Below are 7,986 nucleotides of genomic sequence, written 5' to 3'. Positions count from 1 at the left end.
TGAGTCGGCGTGGCTTAGAATCTTTCGCTGTAGAAGAAATCTATTCGTATGTCTATTGGAGATATAATAATTGTATTCTCTGGTTATAAAATAGGTTAAGCTCACAGAATAAATACCATCGGTCCCTTGGTGTTCGTCCTAAAGAGGTTCGACTGGATATCATTCATACTCACCAAAAGATGTGTAAGATTTTATTATTGTGGAGTGCCTTGTTTATCTCTCAGTACCTCCAACCATAGCCTCGCCCCTTTTCTCCTCAGGATCAGTGTAGTTGTTGGAACGAGGCTTTGGACTCAGCAATTATTCGTTTACATTTTAATACATGTTTATTGTTCCTCTTTTGCTGTGTTGTTTTAGACAATCGTGGACTAACAGTTTGAAGTCATTGAACTACTTCCAAAAGTTGTATCGATATCAACAGGATTACGATTTCAGTTTCAATATGATGCTGGATGACCTTATCACGATAACCCATGACTATAAACACAGAATCAACAAAAACATCTGCGACACGCACATGGCGCGTGGCTACATTTCTCAAATACATCTGATTGAGGGTGGAGAAATCTGAAATATCTGAAAGGCAAGACAATTTTATGACAGTCATGAAATTCTGCAACAGCAAGATGCACAGAATGACCTCCGTATAAGAAAAGTATCACCACCACTGCTCACATGTTGTCCCGCAGAAGAACATGCATCATGCTAGTGCCATTTTCTGCAAGAAAAGGCTTGCACATCAATGCGTATAACTATAATAATGGTATTGATATGATGTGAAGGCCATCATTTACATATTGATATAGGGCATTACATTGATTGGTGACAGAAAAACAAAAGAAATTATAGCAATAAAAACTGCTTTATGGCAGTTTTCTAAAAAAGGTTATTGTGTTCTTGTCCATGGACCCCGTCTAAAAAGTAAGAAATTAACGAAATGTGATAGCTGAAAATTAAAATTTCACACAAAACATCACAATAATCACACACAGAATGAAAAGCTACATGCAGAAGACCTTTTCCCCTCGTGATCCTCTTTCCTATGCATGCATGTTGCCAATTGTTGGTGCAGTACAAGTTTAGTGTTGAAAGCAGCATTTCAAGTGTTGTGATTATTGTGAGGTTTTGTGTGAAATTTTAATTTTCAGCTACAGTAGAGTCGCGCGCTGAAGAACGTGGAGCCCAAGAACGTCTAGCCTGAAATACTAAGAACGCCACAGCCTAAAGCTAAGAACGTCGGTGTTTTTTTTTCTTGCATCTTGTGGGATACAGATGATCCAGTACGGACTATTTCTAAGAACGTGCTATAAGAACGCAGCCAGATTGCTGAAAAATAAGAACGTCCCAGGCTAACCCTTTAGAAACAACGTTCTTGGGCGCGCGACTCTACTGTATCACATTTCGTTAATTTCTTACTTTTTAGACGGGGTCCATGGACAAGAACACAATAACTTTTTTTAGAAAACTGCCATAAAGCAGTTTTTATTGCTATAATTGGTACTGCGACTGGAGGTGCACCCTCGCTGGGGACGGAACCAACTGGGGTGTCGTTGTCTTCTTCGTCGTCATCGGCTTGTTCGTCATTGCCTTCGTCTTTATCGTCTCTTCCTTCTATCCCGTCATCATCGTTGGTATCTGCGGTTTCGTCTTCTTTGACTTCCTTGGTACCGTCATCCGGTGTTTCCACCTCCGGTGGCAAAAAGCGTGGCCGGCCACCGAAGAAACCACCGGATGGTGTGTCTGCGGGACCAGTGACTCGCTCTAGGGCGAGGTTAGCAGAGTCTTTATCGTCTCCGTCGTTGTCGTCATCGTCGTCGTCAGCGTCTTCCTCATCTCCCTCCTCCTCTTCATCAACATCAACAGTCATTGGAACGTCAAAGGGAGCATCATCGCAGCAGGCAGTGCCAGTAACGGACGTGCCTTTGGTACTGACATCTACATCGGCCTCGTCTGGATTGGCAGTAGCGGCAAGGAATGTCAGGTCGGTTTCATTGTCACGTAATTCCAAAGTATGTACTGGTTCTAGTAGCGTTGTTAGGGTGTATGAATCTTCTGTTGCCAACCATCTTGTTCAGAATAGTGATTGTCGTTCTAGTTATGCTGATGATTGCTTTTCTGTTTGGTCTCGTTCACGTACTTCAAGTAGTCAAAGGTATTTGCGTGTATTGGAGTCTATCTACATTTTCACCACCAAGCCGATGTTGTGTAGGCAGAAAAAGAATTTGTTTACGTTGAAATTGTTTGTGAATTTAGATCAGTAGTTCTCGTTTGTGGTTGCATGGTAACTTTCTAGTGGTGAATTTATCGCATCTGTTGTCACCTGATATCGTTGAATGGTGTAATGTTTCTTTCAGCTCTCATTTTATCGCGCTAGTTAGGGTCTAAATTATTACTTGCATTGTGCGTATATATATTGAGTTAAGAGCTATTGTTGATTTGCCAGTAATCCTCTGATGAGATGGCGACGAAAACGTTTAGGAACAAGCTTCTTTATTTACATGAAAACAAGTTTTGCTTATGGTGTTTGTACTGAGTGCGCAGCTTACTCTATTTATTGCGTTGATTATTATTATTATTATTATTATTATTATTATTGGTTTGAGGGAAAGAGACAAACGGGAAAAGTCTGAAGAAAAAATTGACTGTCACCACCAGGACTCGAACCAGGGACCCTCGCTTGTAGCCAGCGATGCTCTAACCACTGAGCTATGGTGCAGTCGTCATCCCAGCAGAGGCCGTTCAACATTTTCCTCAGACTTCATAACTCACACTTCCTGTGAATCCACACAGGCGGGTGGGACGCAGCCCTCACTGTAACCCACACACTTCACGTACAAACTAGCACGCGGGGAGCCCCAAGTCATAAAATAGTAACTGGTTTGAGGGAAAGAGACAAACGGGAAAAGTCTGAAGAAAAAATTGACTGTCACCACCAGGACTCGAACCAGGGACCCTCGCTTGTAGCCAGCGATGCTCTAACCACTGAGCTATGGTGTAGTCGTCATCCCAGCAGAGGCCGTTCAACATTTTCCTCAGACTTCATAACTCACACTTCCTGTGAATCCACACAGGCGGGTGGGACGCAGCCCTCACTGTTACCCACACACTTCACGTACAAACTAGCACGCGGGGAGCCCCAAGTCATAAAATAGTAGCTGGTTTGAGGGAAAGAGACAAACGGGAAAAGTCTGAAGAAAAAATTGACTGTCACCACTTAGGCCAAACTAAAGAAGGTGTGTGGTTCGACTAACATGGACATTTTTTTTACGGGCGGGCGGGCGGGTTTTTTTTAAATATATGTATGATTTACTGCACGAGTACAAACGAGTACAAGGGCAATACGAGCCGGCTGATACATGACCGAACGGCGCCAGCCGTGAGGTCATGTATCAAGCCGGTATTGCCCGTGTACGAGTGCGTACGAGGCGCAGTAAATCATTTATTGCATGCTTGACCCAAACATTCCAGAAAATGGAGAGAAACCTTTCCGACTTTCTCAGTCTCCCGACACACTTGTTCAGTGGTAAACGTCGTTTGTGGTTTTGAAATTCTCTATTTCTTTACGATATCGATGGTGTTGTTGTTCGTGATTGAGCACTGAGTGTAGGAAGTCCTGGAACAGGAACTGAAACTGGGATGGGCTCCACAACTTCGTCTCAAACGCATTCAGTTCGTCAAGTAAATTCGTCGGCTGCTCACCAACGCATCGATATCGATGTCAAGGTTGCATTCACCTGCTGAGGCGGCTGGTTCAGGTGGCTGGAACAAGTAAGTTATTGTCAGCTCAGTTACATGCGCGCGCGTGTGGTCTGTCATTCTCGTGCTTTGTAGTTTGTAGTCAGATCAAGTTAGTTGCTGTTTTGTGTTTCAAATTTGAAACTCCGAACAGTAGACACTTGATCTGATCACGAACCACAAAGTACAAGAATGACAGTCCGCATGCGCGTACATGTAACTGAGCGGGCAATAACTTGCCGGGCAATACCGAGAAATACAGACCGCTGAGCAAGAGCGCTCATTGGCTGTAGTACAGGCAACCCTCACGTGACATGCAATAATTTTTAGTACATGTAAATACACTGTACTGCCTTTAGACACCCAGTACATCGGCATTATTACGCAGTGTTATGCCATACATGTTGTATAAAGGGATCACTGGCTAATACTTTGAAACATTGTGTAACTCTGGAACGAGAAGAGAATAACTTCAAGCGGTGACTCTGACTGTCCAAATCATCAAGCAAATGAAGAACGATGCGAGTTGAAAGTAAGTTCGGGAACTACTTCGAAGTACAAATTGTACAATGTACCGGTACATGTATTGCTAGTTTGGTGTCGGCGTGCACGAATACATGGGCTTTTTCCATCGACGCTTCCTGTGCTTGCACACATGGAGCAGCAACTTACCGGTACAGGTGAAATATCGTTCCCAATACACGAGGAAAGTGCAATCTCGTCTGTCCTTCATCCCAAAACAGAAGGCCGTCCTTAATCTGGAACGAGGCAATCACTCTCAACCGGACGGTCACTTCAAAATAAGTCTCGCCAGTCTGCCGGTGGTCGTATCGAGTAGACTCTACTACCAGCACAAGGCACCAGTCGTACAACTCACTGCACTGCAGTGAGTTGTACGACTACAAGTCCAAAAGGAGCCGCCTGCGTCCGCAGACTCACGCTGCACAGCACGTAGACGTGGACGTGTTCCACGTAGAGTACGTCAGTCACACGACAGCCCGCCGAAAAAAAGTTACGGTCGGGCTGAAAAATGTACGGTCGGTCGGGTGAGTCGAACCACAGACCTTCTTCAGTGTGGCCTTATTATCATTATTATTATTAGCAAGAGTACGTCGTACTGTATACATGTACTCTTGTTATTAGGGAGGTTCTGCATGCTCTACGCTAGCTACGTTTTGGGAACGCGACGCAAGGGAACGAGTGAAAAAGGATACAAGAAAAATGCAAGCACAGCAATTCGGTACGGTGAAGGTCGCGGGTTGAACCTGTAAGAATATACCGTAGAACCTTTTTGGGTACTCGGGGTCAGAAAGAAGCAGGGAGCAGTATAGTACAATACTACTCCCTGCATGCTGCTACAGCCCACCATTCCAGTAAGACACGCATGCGTACAGTTAGTTCAGAATGCACAATTCCACGAAAACGAAGGAAGTGAAGACATTCTTGTTATTGTTGTTGTTGTGGTGGTCTAGCTAAACGACCCCTTCTACCTCATCATGTCGACCTTTCGTGTTCTTTTCTGTCTCGCCCTACTCGGCTTGACTGGATCGTTCGTGGCAGGACAAGCAGGACCAACGGCTCCTCCACCGCAAGCAGGAACAACGGCTCCTGCACAGCAAGCAGGAACAACAGCTCCTGTATCGTCTACCGAACCTAATAATACGACGGTCTCTACCAACACCAGTACTACCGCGTCCAGCTTCTCCTGTCGGATGGCGTCTTGCACCGCTGTGTCTGTTGGCATTCTGACCAACCCTACGTGCAAAGGCACAATGCAGACTTGTAACGGCAGCACCACTTGCATCTCCATCGTCCAGTACACTGGTAAGACGATTTGTTCCTGCAGTGCCCCTCTTTTCGAAGAATATGAAGTAAAGGCTGCGCACAACCAAATTCGTAAAAATGATCTAGAACTTTTACTTGTCCATATAAGATTAGTTTCAAGTAGTCCCCATTCCATTGTTACGAAGATTCACTGATCAATGTAACAAGAAAACAGTTCTGAACAAATCCTCTCTTTCCCTTTCGTTGTGTGCCTTGCGATCATCGTATACATACCGGTACATGTACATGTCGACGTAGGAAATGCTTAGAGTACACTTAGTCCTCCTTGTGGCTATATCAAAAAACTGTTGTCTCCGAGACGCTTGTTAACTTTAATTAGTTTTTTTTATTCCAAGCAATACATGGCTGGGGTAGCCAATGACCACAAACCCGGACTTGAACGACTCCCTGATGTACGACTCAGGCCGTCGTTGGCCGGAAATACAAAAAAACAGTACGGGTAAACCGCTTACCTGTTGCCTGTAAAAAAATTAAATAAGAATTACCAGAGAATACTGTAAAAAGAGAGTTCGGCACACCATGCATACATACAACGGAAAAATGAAACATAAATAAGCGCCCGCCCGCACCACTTTCACATGGGTCCTGCCCGGGAACCTCGATTTTATTTTGGCCTCGCCTTACGTACTAAATTTCGTTTTTGGTCGAGGTCTGTCACCCCGAACGTTCCAGGAAAAATTTAGTTTGGTACAGACTTTAGTTATCTCATGCCCCCTAACAACGAATATAGCGAAAGTTATTCCAAACGAACCACTTTACTTATGCAGTACTTTGGCGATCATGTAGCATCTGCAATGCTGCGTAAATTATTCTGGTGCGAAATATGCCCGAAAGTATCGTACATGTAAACGCACGTGTTCTTGATTTCAACCCCCTCCACCATGCTCCAGTCGGTCTGTCTACATAGCGGTTGAAACTCAATCAGGGTCGAACTCAATCCACGTTTTTTTAAACTCTCCTGTGAACACAGCATGATGTTTGTGTGTGTGTGTGTGTGCATGTGGATTCACTGACCACAAAAAGTCACTTCAATCAGCTGTGTGGTGGATACCAGGCTAAAAATTAGTGGCGGTCAATTCATCAGCTTTTCAAGCTGTTGAATGGTGTAATCCCAGCACAAGTTGCTATATCTAACATAGCTGTTCGCTATCATCGCTCCAGCGATGGGCATGTCTCTCTAATATTAGTACTGTAGCAGGTATATAATTATACCTTCACTGGGGGCAGGGTTAAATGCAGTTGGATCCTGGAACAGATACCTAGTTGCCATTACTACTTGTTCTGTACCTTGTGCTCAAGCATAATGTGACGGAGTAAGCCCACGAATAGGATTATTTCCAAGTCCAGCCAGAGTTGGGGGATTTCGGGGGGGGGGGGGGGGGCTGGGGCTGGTGGATGGTTCAACAGCCAACTGAGTCATTTTTCCAAGATTTATTTTTGATTATCTCTCCCCTCTCCTGGGGAGACCCGTGCCACTATTTCCTGGAAGGTCGCAAATGTGTGTGTGTGTGTGCACGCGCCTGTTGGAATACTTGCTCTGCAATGTTGTAGGTATCAAGTCTGTTGGCAAGGCTTCTATCACCCTAGGCTGCGCCACCACTGCCCAACTATCAGAATGCCACAGCGAGGACAACAAAGAACAGTGCAACAGTGCTACCACCAACCAGAAGTGTGTGACCTGCTGCAAAACTGCCAACTGCAACAACAAGTACGACAGCCCCGCTGCTTCAGTGGTCGCCTCGTTGCCTCTTCTTGCTGCCGCCATCATCTCTTCCATGATGTTGTAAATGTTGACAGCGCAATTATGCCCGGTGAGTGAATAGCCTGCTCACAGGTGCAGTACTTGTAGACTGTTGGTGAAATGCTACCACTACAATCATGTAGTTTAGCAGGCCGGTTCATGATCTTCCAAATTGTTTCAGGAGAATGCTGTTGTCCTCGCCGTGTCACGCTTGGTAATATTTTCGCTCTTCACTCTCTTTTTTCCTATTTTCTTACTGGATTTCCTATTTTTGGTGACATTCACACTCCTTGGATTTTCTAAGGTCAAAGATTATGTTGATTATGTATTGCCCGCAAGACTACTGGGTCAGATATTCTGATATGTCAGTTTTCCAGGCTTGCTGTGTATTCGGTATAGTTTCTAACGAATGTAGCTGGTGGATGTCTTTGGAATTGAATGCCAGGAATCACAAGGCCCTCTGTATGTGTGTGTGTGTGTGCATGTGCGTGTGTGGCGGTTAATTCATCAGCCTTGCAAGCTTGAATGGTGTAATCCCAGCACAAGTTGCTATGTCTAACATAGCTGTTCGCTATCATCGCTTCCGCGATGGGCAGGTCTGAGGTGTGTGTGTGTGCAAGTGTAGGGTGTGCATAGGTAACTGTCTTGGCCATTCTATTCCGGGC

General features: G+C 44.9%; 1 long non-coding RNA gene across 1 annotated transcript; it reads left to right on the top strand.

Annotated features, from left to right (window-relative positions):
- Positions 1-5,100: 5,100 nt before the first annotated feature.
- LOC135821925 (uncharacterized) lies at positions 5,101-7,775 on the top strand. The gene is made up of 2 exons (XR_010554420.1): positions 5,101-5,559; positions 7,132-7,775. It is a non-coding gene; the product is annotated as an uncharacterized LOC135821925 (long non-coding RNA).
- The last annotated feature ends 211 nt before the right edge of the window (positions 7,776-7,986 follow it).

Source organism: Sycon ciliatum, chromosome 7 (assembly GCF_964019385.1).
Source record: "Sycon ciliatum chromosome 7, ocSycCili1.1, whole genome shotgun sequence".
NCBI lineage: Eukaryota > Metazoa > Porifera > Calcarea > Leucosolenida > Sycettidae > Sycon > Sycon ciliatum.
Note: the sequence above shows the minus strand (reverse complement) of the source record. Positions and strands in the feature narration are given on the sequence as shown.